This window comes from Mustela nivalis (assembly GCF_964662115.1).
Source record: "Mustela nivalis genome assembly, chromosome: 3".
Classification (NCBI taxonomy): Eukaryota; Metazoa; Chordata; class Mammalia; order Carnivora; family Mustelidae; genus Mustela; species Mustela nivalis.
The window spans coordinates 145136377-145150472 of record NC_139022.1 but is presented as its reverse complement, the minus strand read 5'-3'; the positions used below and the strand labels follow the sequence as shown (position 1 = coordinate 145150472).

The following is a 14096-nucleotide window of genomic DNA, read 5'->3' as shown; positions in this document are numbered from 1 at the left end:
CAGGTATGAAGCCAGCTGGAGTCAAGCTGCACTGGTCTTCTGGGGTGTGTGTGTGTGTGTGTGTGTGTGTGTGTGTTAAGGGTCAACAAACTTTCAAGGAGTAATTCTTATATTTCCTAATATTTTAGATGTTCTTATTTTCTTTTTGCACTCATTGCATTGTCTAGTATATGCACTATAATGTCTGCATCATCATTTGGAAATCACAAGTCTCGAAAGAAGAACCAATTCCTTGTCTAGATTTAAACTCACATAAATAAAAATTCCCGAGACCAACTTTTATTCAATTCTTTCTTTAGCACTCCATATCCAAGGCATCTGTAGGTTCTAACTTTAAAATATATCCGTAGCCTAGCCTCTTTTACTACCTTTTCCACTAATATCCTCATCCTAATGATTCTCATCACTTCCCTTAATCAATATAATAAGCCAGGCATCTGCCCACATTTACACCATTATCAACAGAGCAGCCATATCACTAAACCCTAAGTCAAACCATGCCATTCTTTGGAAATGTATTGCATTTTGATATATCAATAATGAAGCAGCAGAAAGAAATTAAGAATGCAATCCCATTTGTTACTGCACCAAAAATAATAAGATACCCGGGAGTAAACCTGGACAGATGGGTGAAAGACCTATACTCAAAACTACAAAACACTAATGGAAGAAATTGAAGATGACCTAAAGAAGTGGAAAAACATGCCATATTCACAGACCAAAAGAACAAATATTGTTAAGATGTCTATGCTACCCAAAGTAATTGACATATTTAATGCAATGACTATGAAAATACCAACAGCATTTTTCACAGAGCTAGAATAAACCATCCTGAAATTTGTATGGAACCACAAAAGACCTTGAATAGACAAAACAACCTTGAAAAAGAGTAAAGCTGGAGACATCTTAATTCTGGACTTCAAGCTATATTAGAAAGCTGTAGTCATCAAAGCAGTATAGTACTGGCATTAAAATAGGCACATAGATCAATAGAATAGAATAGAGAATCCAGAAATAAACGCACAACTATATGGTCAATTAATCTTTGACAAAGCAGGAAAGAATATCCAATAGAAAAAAGACAGTATCTTCAACAAATAGTGTTGGGAAAACGGAACAGTAACATGCAAAAGAATGAAACTGGACCACTTTCTTATACCATACACAAAAATAAAATCAAAATGGATAAAAAACCTAAATGTGAGACTGGAAACCATAAAAATCCTATAGAACACAGGCAGTAACTTCTTTGACATCGGCCCTAGCAACTTCTAGATACATCTCCTGAGGCAACAGAAACAAAAACAAAAATAAATCATTGGGATTACATCAAAATACAAAGTTTCTGCACAGTGAAGGTAACAATCAACAAAATGAAAAGGGAACTTACCAAATAGAAGAAGATATTTGCAAATGACATATCTAATAAAGGGTTAGTATCCAAAATATGTAAAGAACTTTTAAAACTCAACACCCCAAAAATTAATAGTCCAATTAAAAAATGGGCAGAATACATGAAAATACATTTCTGCTCTGTGTGAAAAGAGGACACATGGCCAGCAGACACATGAAAAGCTGTTCAACATCACTCATTATCAGGGAAATACAAATCAAAACTACAAGAGATATCATCTCACACCTGTAAGAATGGTTAAAATTAACAACACAAGAAATAACACGTGTTGATGAGGATGTGTAGAAAGGGGAACCTTCTTGCACTGTTGGTGGGAATACAAACTGGTGCAGCCACTCTGGTAAACAGTATGGAGGTTTCTCAAGAGGTTAAAAATAGAACTACCCTATGATCCACCAATCACACTAGTAGGTTATTTACCCAAAGAATACAAAAATATTACTTCAAAGAGATACATGCATTCCAATGTTTATAGCAGCATTATCAACAATAGCCAAATTATGGGAATAGCCCAAATATCCAATGACTGATGATTGGATAAAGGAGATGTGGTATATATACAATGGAGTATTACTCACCCATCAAAAAGAATGAAATCTTGCCATTTGCAATGACCTGAATGGAGCTAGAGATTATTATGCTAAGTGAAGTAAATTGGTCAGAGAAAGGCAAACACCCTATGATTTCACTCATATGTGGAGTTTAAGAAACAAAAGAAACAAGCAAAGGCGGGGGGAGGAGAAAGGGAGGCAAACAAAAACAGAGACTCTTTATTATAAAGAACAAACTGATGGTTACCAGAGGGGGATGGATGAAATAGGTGATGGGGATTAAGGAGTGCACTTTTGATAGCACCTGCTGATGTATGGAAGTGTTGTGTCACTATATTGTACACCTGAAACTAATATTACACTGTGTGCTCACTAACTTGAATTTAAAAAAAAAAAAAATTAAGTTTTTTTAATTTTTTTTTAAGTAGAACCTTCAAGCGATTTTGCAAAGCATGTCAGTTTTTACAACAGCTTATAATGCACTAGAACTACACTGTCCACATGTGGCTAGCTACTGAGCACTTGAAATATGGCTAGGCAGAATTGAAATATGCTGTATATATAAATTGCACACTGAATTTTAAAGACTTAGAATGAAAAAGAATGCAAAACATAATAATTTTATATTGATTATAGCTGAAAATTTTATTTGTGTGTTTGGAGTAAATTAATATAAAAATAATTTTTCTGCTTATTTTTAATTTTTATTTTTAAAATTACTTTGATTTTTTTAACTCAAGTATAAGTAACATAACAGTTTTGGGTGTACCATATAATGATTCAATAATTCCATACATTACTCAGTACTCCTCACAATAAATGTACTCATAATCTACTTTACTTAATCTCCCATTTATCTGCTTATTTTCTTATTTTTATAGCGTGCCACTAAAAAATTAAAACTTACATATATGGCTATTTTTTTTTCTCTTGGAAATCATTGTGCTAGAGGGTTTGATGACAATTACATATCTGAGCCCATCCCCTAATTCCTGCCTCATCTCTGGCTGAGCTGTGACCACACTGGCTTCCTTGTTTTTCCTTCATTATTTATGTTACACCTGACTAAGAATAATATCAAATTTTATGTGCCTTAAAACTGGTGAATGGTATGGGTCAATCAGCTAGCATTTTTTTTTAAATGTCAGTCTTCTAGCCACTGAAATTTTATAGTAAAAATAATAGACAAATGCTCTTTGTACCCAAAGAGACTGCATTCTACTTGGGATATATCTAATGCCTGTAAAAGGCAAATTTTAAAATCTTCACTCAGTATAATAATTGACTAAATACCTGAAACTTGGCAAATTGAGGTATAATCTACTGAGATCAAAAGGTAGAGAACTCTGCTCTGGAAAATATCATTGCCACAGAAGTGAAGATGAATAATTCAGACAGACTCAGCAAAAATCTCTCTCTCTTGCTCTCTCACTCTCTAAACCATACAAAAACATTACCCAGGTTTTATTTTACCTATAAACTATTCTCTTTATCTAAAATTATTCTTTGATATTGTTAATTTATATACTCAACTACTGGGCAAATAAATGGATTCAATTCGAGTTTATGATAGCACATGGTAAGCACTCAATACATATTTATTAAACAGACATATTAATTGTCAAATATATTATAAAAAATCATTGTTATTCTGTTTCCTGAAGGAAATTTAGTATCCTAACTGAAAATAGAATTTGATATTTTAGAAAGAGCCAATGAATATTGTTAACTTTAACAATTATTTGCCTGCTTAATTTTTTAATTATTCTGAACTTCAAACCAAAGAGATAACTAAGAAGACACTATCTACTGTAGAAAATACTTGATAAAAAATAGAGAAAAATTATAGTTAAAAAACAGTTGAAGGGGGGTGGGGTTATGGACATTGGGGAGGGTATGTGCTTTGGTGAGTGCTGTGAAGTGTGTAAACCTGGCGATTCACAGACCTGTACCCCTGGGGATAAAAATATATGTTTATAAAAAATAAAAAATTAATTAATAAAAAAAATGATTTAGTCTTTGATGAAAAAAAAAAAAAGGTAACTGCAAAGCCACTTCCTACAGGTAACCACTGTCCTTAAAGCTCTTCTGTTTCCAGAAGTTTTTTATGTACATACTATATGTGCACATGTGCACATACACACACACACACTTTAGCGCACACATACACACCTTTTAAAAAGAAACATAAACAAGAATATTATACATGCTTTCTTTACCTTGTTTTTCTCAATAATTGTATCTTGGAAGGTTTTCTTTATTAATACATAGAAAATTGCTTCAATAGAGTTTTTAACGGCTTAGTAGTATTTTAATATATGGATGTCCTAACATTCACTTAACCAGTACTCTGTAGATGAATTCCACTTTTCGTGTTAAAATAACTTAGAATCATAAATCACATTTAGAAAATATAAATATAATCAAAGAAGGAGTTAAAAAAATCAAATCACACATACATTTCCATCTTTAAAATTCTACACACTGTTAGCATTCTAATATATAACCTTACTATATTTTTACAGTAAATGGACAGTTAGCATGAACTGAGATTATGCATGGCTTATTAAAATCAGTTCATTTTCACTTACTTCATTTTACCCAATAATGTACTCCTTGAGAGACCATATCTTAGTTATTATTTTATCTCCAGGCTTTAGGGAAAAAGAAATGTTTAGGAGATCATTTTAGGGCGCCTGGGTGGCTCAGTTGGTTAAGAGACTGCCTTCAGCTCAGGTCATGATCCCAGAGTCCTGGAATCAAGTCCCACATCCAGATTCTAACTCCATGGGGAGTCGGCTTCTCCCTCTGACCTTCCTCCCTCTCATGCTCCCTCTCACTCTCTTTCTCTCTCAAATAAATAAATAAAATCTTTAAAAAAAGAGAGAGAGATCTTTTAAAAATAGTTTTATTTCAGATAACTAAGAGCTAAGTTAATACTATCTTCTTGTTATGCTTATTTTTCTAAGAAGATACTAAAATATTTAAAAACTCTTCTTAAAAGCAAAATTTCATACTTTTTAGCCTAGATTACTAGAATGTCCCACATTACCTAGACTGTGATTATATCTCCTTCAATCAGTTGACAATTTCACTTGTGTTGGAATTGCTCCCTCAACCAGGTTGTAAATTTCAGGAGAGAAATAATGTTTTATTAACCTCTTCTCTTTTCCACATTATTTGACACAATGATAAACATGTTAGTTCAGACTTACTAGAAACTTAAAACTACAATGTATTGTTTGCATTGTATTAAAGATAATGTTAATCTCAAGGTACTGAACAAAAGCTATATTATTTAGTGTTTTCCAGATGCCACTGAAACACGTTTGAAGAACCTCTTCAAGATTCAGAAGACTATGGCCTCACAAATTAAAATCCAAGTGTATAGAAGAGATTTTACTAAACTACCCTTTTATTGAATATTTATCCTGAAAACTGACAAAATTAGTACTTCTGGCAAAATAGATGAATTGTGGTTGATTTTGAACTGAAGTTAATGTGTAAATGCAGAAGACAGCTCAGAAGGGGAAAAATGGGTAAAGGATATATATGAAAAGCAAAGTACAAAGAAATCAGAATGGTCAAAAAATATGTGAAACAATGTTCAATATCACTAGTGATTAAGAATGAATGCAATTTCACGCAGTAATGGATCTACAATTGTTTAATGATTAAGATAACATTGGGTCAAATAATTTTGACTCTATCCTTTACTAGCTTTGTAGAAGTTATTTAATATTTCTGCCCTTTAATTTTTCTACTTTTAAATTCAGAATAATAATAATATCTACCTAATAAAATTGTTATGTAAATTAAATAAAATTATCTAAAAAGAAAGTCTGAGCATAGTAATCACAAAACAAATGTTAGCCAATAATAATAATAAATCATTCAATACATAAGAGTTTAGTAAAAATAATAATACCAATGAACATTTAATTAATAACAAATAAACAGAATACTGAGTCACGAGAAATTTTTATGTACTGCATGTGAAAAAAAACTGGCAATATTGGAGTAGAAATTGTCAAAACATACATAAGTATTTATACTGCAGTAATATTTATACCTATTAAAAATTAAAAACAATGCAAATGTTGGTATATACATACAACAGAATATAACACAATAGTTAAAATGAATAAACAAGTAAATTAATGGAAAGAACTGGGTGATGGGTATTAAGGGGGACACGTGTTGTGATGAGCACTGGCTGTTAAATGCAACTAATGAATTGCTGTAAACTACACCAAAAACTAATGATGTAATGGCTAACTGAACATAATTAAAAAAAAAGAGAGAATCGAACATTTATGTCTCCTTCCTTATATGAAACATTATAGGATAATAAAAATATTTGATGAAATGTTAAGTATTCAGTGAATAAATGAAGAAGGAGTATGTTCATTGAAATTTTGGTTGTGTGACCTTTAGTGAAATAATGGATTTAGGCAGTGGCTGCTAACATCAGAGAGAGACATTATGTTCCTTCTGACATAAGAACAAACCACCACCTGCGATATTGTCTTGCCAAAATATAAATAAATAAATAAATAAATAAATAAATAAATAAACGTGAATATCACTACCAGGTTAAAGGAAATAAAGGGAAGAGAACATTAGAAATTGGCAATTTCCAGACCCTGGGAAACTGAAGGCAAATGAATTGTTTCTCCAAGAAACAGAGCAAAAGAAGGATAGAGGCAGAGAAAGAGACAGAGAAAGAGACAAACAGAGATAGAGAGGTTGATTTTAGATCTAGATTCAGACTAAATGATATTTAGGAGACATCTTTATTTGGACTCTGATTAGGAAAAAAAGCTTTAAATGAAAAGAAAAAAGGAAAATTTCCCACAATGTAAGAAATTTGGGCACTGATTAATGAAAATAAAGAAATGGGGTGGAGTGGGGTGGGGCACCTGGCTGGCTCAGTTGGTGGAACAGATGACTCTTGATTTGGGGGTTGTAAGTCCAAACCCTATATTGGATAGAGAGATTAATTTTTGCTAAAAATAAAAATTAAGGGGTGCCTGGGTGGCTTAGTTGGTTAAGTATCAGACTCTTGAGTCCTGCATCAGGCTTCCTGCTTAGCATGGAACCTGCTTGACAGACTGCCCCTCTCCCCATTTGTACTCTAAGTAAATAAATAAAATATTTTAAAAATGGGGATGTTTAGGCAAAATAATATTTTATACTTTTAAATCTCATTTTTAACAGTTACATATTCAAATTTTAATTAACTGAATGGTATTCTACCTGGGAATTTTTCAAAATCTTATGTGGAGGGAAGTTTGCCTACAGATAAAACAAACTGCCCAAATGTTGAAAATTGTTGGAACTCGGGGAAGGTAAATTAAAACTAATTATACCATTTAGTTTTGAACACATTTAAAATTTCCATAATTTTCATGTACATTTATATATAAAAGAAAAAAACATATTTTACCACTTTCAAATGCTAGTTTGATTTTGTATCACTATAATATAACTATTACTCAGCACCTATTAGAAATAAGATATGTTGGCTAATCAGGTTTGCATTAACATGTCATTCATTATCCTTACCCAATAAAGGTGTTACCGTGTCTTAGTAAATTCAAACCTAAATAACTCAAAGTGCAATCCTGCACTCTTCTCTTTGCTGAAGCAACAAGAACAGTATAGTTATATGCACTGGAATAAAATAAAATTTGCATTTCTTCACTATGTTACCTAAATGATAATTGCAATTCACAATAAAAATAATAAAATTTACTTACAGATTACACTTATTCACCTACTAAAACATAGTTCAGACTGAGTAAAATTGCCATTTTCCAGGTGAAAACCAAAAAAAAATTTGGGGGGGGGAATTATTTTATTTTTTTTAAAGACAATGGACATGTTTTACTTCTAGGAATCAATCTATAAACAACTACATTTTCATGTCTATCAACAAAAGGAATAGTGCCAGTTACCAGATGACTGGCACAAGTCATTTTTCGGAAACAAAATCCATCTCAAATTTGATCATCAGTTTAAAACTTCCAGAAAAAAAATAATGAAATGTCACTGAAATATTAATAATAATTAACCACATTTTAACATGTCTGTACCTCTATTTTCTAGCTTTTGATCATTTTAACAAAATGAGAAAGAATTCAAGTAATACAAATATAAGTTGCGTTTTATCAATAAAAGAAGAAATTACAACTCAAATATAGCTTGTTAAATTATTTTGTTTTATTTTTGTCTTCATCTTTATTCATGAGTTGGAAAGGCTTTAAAACCCTTCCCTGAGAACAAATTGTTTGCTTAAAAGTACAGCTCTCTAAAGTGATCATGTTTTTCTTACTAAGTCAACTGTCGTTCTTCTTTTCCATATATTTAATATTAATCTTAATTATTATATCATAAAAGCTCATTGAAAATTCTTATTAACTCAAAGGAGGTGCCTTAGAAGAGAAAATGTTACAGATCTAGTAGCTACAAAACTTCAAACAAATGGTAACATTTCTTAATAAAAAAAATATTCCTACTGTCACCATCAACGATAAACAGATACGCCGTTAAGGATAAGAATAAGATCTTTAGTCATGAGGCTAGGGAGAAAGGGAAAAAAATAATCTCAGACAGTAAATCAATTAGAATAGAAGTTGTATCATGAAGCTTTTTTTTTTTTTTTTTGATGGAGCATAGACATTAGAATGTTTTACACCATTTAAAAAATAAACTAAGTAGAAAATCTAGATTTCACATTCACATGGACACACTCAAGTGAACAATTGTGCAGCTTGTGTGATGCTCCATAATTTCTGCCCTTTTCCTTCCTTTTCCAACTTGCTTATTTATTGGAGAGGAATACAGCCAAGTTCGATTCATCACAGCTACACACAGCTTCCCTGCGATGCTGCCACTGGCACCCACTCCCTCCATCTGGCCTTAGTCTGAGCATGGTTTCCTCTACAACTGTTGCCAGTCTGTTGCCATGGCAGCAGCAAAGAGGGCTGTGACAGTATGAGAAGGAGAGCACACTCCTTATCCATGCCCCCGGTTGAGATTTTGAAATGGTTCCAAGGTCCCACTGAAAATGTGACAGGAAAACAAAAATAAAACACCACAAAAAAACCAGCTTTACAAAAGATAATCCATGATAAAGAAACACCTTTTTTTCTAAAGGGAAATAAACATGTTTTAGTGAGGAATATTTCAACCCTGCAAACTGAGAAGTAAGGAGCATGCTCACATGGTTGGAAGGGGAGCCGTGGGTTATATGATAAGGGAGCGTATTTAGGCGTTCATTAATGGGAAGCTAGAAAAACCAGCTCTAAGCAAAAGGGTTATAGGTCAGTATTTGGAATTCCTTTTTAAACTAAAAATCACATGCACCAGTGTATCAAATTCTACATCGATATCTGAAAATATAAAGGTAGACATTTTTTTTAAAGAATTTATTTATTTATTTATTTGACAGAGATCACAAGTAGGTAGAGAGGCAGGCAGAGAGAGAGAGGAGAAAGCAGCCCCCCCCACCCCCCGCCCAGAGCAGAGAGCCTGATTCGGGGCTGGTTCCCAGGACCCTGGGATCATGACCTGAGCTGAAGGCAGAGGCTTTACCCACTGAGCCACCCAGGCGCCCTAAAGGTAGACATTTTTTAGCTACTGTATTATATACAATTCCACCTTAAAAGTCATCATTTTTACCAATATTTAATCCCTGGTTTTATTTTACTTTTTAAATTCCTGATTTTAAAATGACTTACAGGGGTGCCCAGGTGGATCAGTGGGTTAAAGCCTCTACCTTCGGCTCAGGTCATGATCCCAGGGTCCCCACATCGGGCTCTCTGCTCAGCGGAGAGCCTGCTTCCTCCTCTCTCTCTCTGCCTGCCTCTCTCCCTTCTTGTGACCTCTGTCTGTCAAACAAATAAATAAAATCTTTTTTAAAAAAAAATCTTAATAAAAAATAAATAAATAAAATGACTTACAGTACATACACCTTCATAATTTCCAGAAAAATATATCTTCCCAGAATTTCACTAAAACTCATTTGAATTTTATAGATTCCAAGTATAATCAAAGGGATATACATACTTATATGCAGGAAAGCAACATAACATAAACCAAACACTGACAACTAAGAGAAGATGGAAATCAATGAATTCTAATCTTGGCTTTCAAAAAGCTTACTGTGAAAGCTTTTGGCAAGTAGGACTATTACTACCTCTTAAGGTTCATGGGATAATTACTGAGTTGGAAATACATCTTAAAAGGTCATCTTATCTTCCTCCTACCTCCAAGTAGGAATACAGAAAAATCTCAGACAAAGGCTGCTGTGTAGTACTTTTAAAAGCCATAGAAACTCGGGTTATGCCAGTCTTACAATCTAAATTACACTCCATGTTCTTAGTCTTCACCTTTTTATAATTTAAATAACAGAAGACAGATGACCCACTTCCCTTCAAATATTCAGCCTTACCTCTGTTTCTGGAATCAAACATTGTGCATTGTCTTTTCCAGGAAAGATGAGAAAAAGAGGAAGATTAAAGGGCGTGTTTTACTAAGAAACACAGCACTAAAATCTTCAAAACACAGGGCGGCCTCAATGAAAAAGACTGACATGTTCCAGCATTCTCATTAAACTCAGACTTTCATATACAGAATAACTACTATTGAGTATTTGTCGTTAATGTAACTTGAGTAATAAAGAAAGGTTTTAATAGATGATGGGTAAATTTGTACATAAATTCAGAGGATACGAGTGAGCTGTGCTGTAGTAATAGTTTGAGAAACTACCAGATAAAACCACAAAGTTCATCTCCAAAACCAAGGATTTCGCCTCTAAACTGAAGCCTTTAGAAAGCCAAAACAGCTACAGCTGATGAACAAATGATTTTTATTATCGTCTCATTTGCTTTAATTTTATCAGAGTGATCAGTGTGCTTTTTATAAATATCACTATTATATTTTGCAAATCCTGCACATATTTGCCAAGTGTCTACCCTGCTCAAATCACCTAGATACAAAACACATTTTCTTTATATTCGAGGTAAGGAAATCATGTTCAATATACAACACGCTTCTCTGAGCCTTATAAATTATTGGAATTAATGAGAGTATTTAACATGTCTTTGCAATTGCGTCCTTGCCCGATAAATTGATCCTTTATGATTATAACTATGAGGGTACCTCTACCCCAATAAGAACAGTGAGCTTATCACACTATAAATGTAACAGCCTAGAGTGTAAACGTAACCCAAGAGAGTTGGTTGTCCAGGGAACTGACACGCATTTAAGCTATTTGGATAGAGGACATCACGTGGGTATTAACAAGTTCAACTATACTTGCTCATGGTCTGGGGAAGAGAGGTAGATAAGGAAGAACATGGAAAGGAAGGAAGAAAGGAAGAATGGAAAGAAGGCAGGCAGGGGTGAGAGGGAGGGAAGAAGGAAAGGTGGGAAGAGAAGGGAGGAGGAGGGGGAGGAGGAGGGAGGGAGGGGAGAAAGGAAGCGAGAGGAAGCATTTGAACAGCTCAGAAGATTCCAGTCCTTGCCACCCTTCAAGCCTATCTGCCGCAGTGTGAGCATGAACTGCATTCACAAATGTTCAGGTTTCCCCTTCTCAGTGTATATGTGCCTCTTAACGGTAAGAACATCTCAGCAGGCCAAGTGTGATTCTTGTGTTTAAAGATAGGATTTCTTTAATATGGCCCCCAAATGCACTTGTGCTCAACTAAAATAAAGTGATATATTCCAGTTTGAGCATGAAAACTGGCTGTGTTAAAGCTACTGACAGATATTGTCTATGCTGCTGTTTGAGGGATTTTCAGGTTTGTTTGTTCTCTATAATGGGATACAAGTTGGAATCTAAAAATGTATGATCCTTGCAAGGCATCCTGTTTGTGGACTGTCATTATTAAGACCACAACATGACCTGGTTCAGACACTCTCCACGTCATACAGGATTGTGTAGAATCGTTGTGCAAACTTCTGATTATTAATTGAGCTTCCCTGTCACCTTGATAAGAAAAGCAGAGTTCCCTAGATATTATGGTAGATACTTGATAGCACCTTCTTTCCAATAGAAGGTCATACATTGTAAATTAATAAAGTTGAATTATAGCAACATCTTACACCAGCCAGAATCGTGGTAGGCGATCACAATGAATGAAAATACACAACCAGTTTTTGGGACCTGTGATCTACTGGATAAATGACATGACTCAATATTGAGATTATATGTTCACAGCACATGCTTTAGGAGCACAGATGAAAGAGTGACTAAGACTGCCCACGAAGATTTCCCTGAAGAGATAATGCTTCAGCTGTGCCTTAGCAAACAATTAAGAGATTTCCATGCAGACTACAAAAAAATGAAGGGCATCTTAAGTAGAGGAATGTATACAAACATGACATAAGAACTGAATTATGTGTTCAGGAATTTTCTATTATTTAACTAGAATATAACCTCGGTAGGGCAGGGATGCATTTTAACTTCCTCCTAGGTCCTATTACAGAGCCTGGTACACAGGGGATAGTTATTTATTTATGTATTTATTTAGTTATTTTACTTATTTATTATTTTTAAAGATTTTAGTTATTTGTTTACAAGAGATGGGGAGGGCCAGAAGGAGAGAATCCCAAGCAGACTCGATGCTCAGCTTGGAGACCTACCTGTGGCTTGATCATGACCTGAGGAGAAACCAAGAGCCAGCTGCTTAACTGACTGAGCCACCCATGCACCCCTCATAGCGGGTATTTAGTAAATCTTTAATTAATTAGATGTAAGGGACTGAAACACGTAATCTGAAGTGGAAAGCTATGGGCAACAGATCAAGATGTATTCAAGATTCACATCATAAAAAAATCTGTTATACCAAATATAATTAAGATTAGATTTGACTACGAGTGATAGGAAAACCTCAAATAACAAAAGATTAAACAGAACTTTTAAGTATTAGCATCTCACACCTTGTATGATGACTACAAGAACAATAGGGTCCCAATCCTTTCTACCTGTTGTCATACTTAACATGGCTCCCACCATAACCATAACCCAGCCAGGCATAAAGAAGGGGGCAAGAAGAAGTGTATACCTCCTCTATTTAAAGACCAGAAGAATATTTAAAGATATCAGCTTCATTGCATCTTCAGTAACTGTCAAATGGCCAAATCTAACTGCAAAAGGGCTTAGAAATAGATTATTGCTTTGTCCAGATCTCATTAATGTTTAGGGGTCCTATTAAGGGAGCAAAACAGAAGATAAATATCAGGGTACGATTAATCTCTGCAACCTAGTTTAATGCAGTTTGGATTTATCATATGGGTAATATGCTATAAGCAGTTACTTAATTTGATGAGAAGTTTCGAGTTTATTTTACAAAAATGAGTAACTCCTAGTAGCAATGAACACTCCTAGCACCTTGATCTTGGTTTCTACTGCCATTTTCCATGAGCTTCTAATGGCCAAAACTGGGAAAATTTAAACAACAAAATTGATAACATAATATCAGATTATGATCCAAAGTATAAAGTAAATCTCCATGAGTCTTAAATAATATAAATTCATTATTGAATCAACAAATGAATGCCAGGGAAGAGAAAAATCACCTTTGCAGAAGAATTCCAAGTAATTTACGTAGATACACTCCCCTAGGAGTGTAGGAGAAGCACAACTTCTCACTCCGTAAGTGTAGCGTTCACATGCAGACTTCCTTTCAGAGAGTACAGTATGATGACAATAGAGAAAAGAAGTAACTTGAACTGGAAAACCCAGTGATAAGTCATATTTAGCTATGTACTCTTGATATGAATATATCGTCAGAGAATGGCACCTTACCTCTATGGTCTTTTTTACAAAAATTCCTAACTTTTGTCTATGGGAAAAATATCAGATAAATCTTAACTGAAAAACGATTGTCCTCAAAACTGTCACTAAAGCCAAGGAAAGTCTAAGAAAATGTCATAGTCCAAAGGAGCCTAAAGAGACATGAGGACTTACTACAACGTGGAGTTTGGATGGGATCTTGGAACAGAAAAAGAACGTTAAATAAAGAAACTAAGCAAATCTGAATAATGGTATGGATTTTAGTTAATCGTGTATCAGTATTGGTTCAATAGTTAATAAAAGTACTATAGTATGTAAGATGTTA

The 14096-nt window shown here is 34.0% G+C and overlaps 1 protein-coding gene across 2 annotated transcripts in view; it reads right to left on the bottom strand.

The window, feature by feature from the left end:
* Positions 1-14096, bottom strand: part of HCN1 (hyperpolarization activated cyclic nucleotide gated potassium channel 1) — a 396554-nt gene that overhangs the window by 230183 nt on the left and 152275 nt on the right. The window lies entirely within an intron of this gene.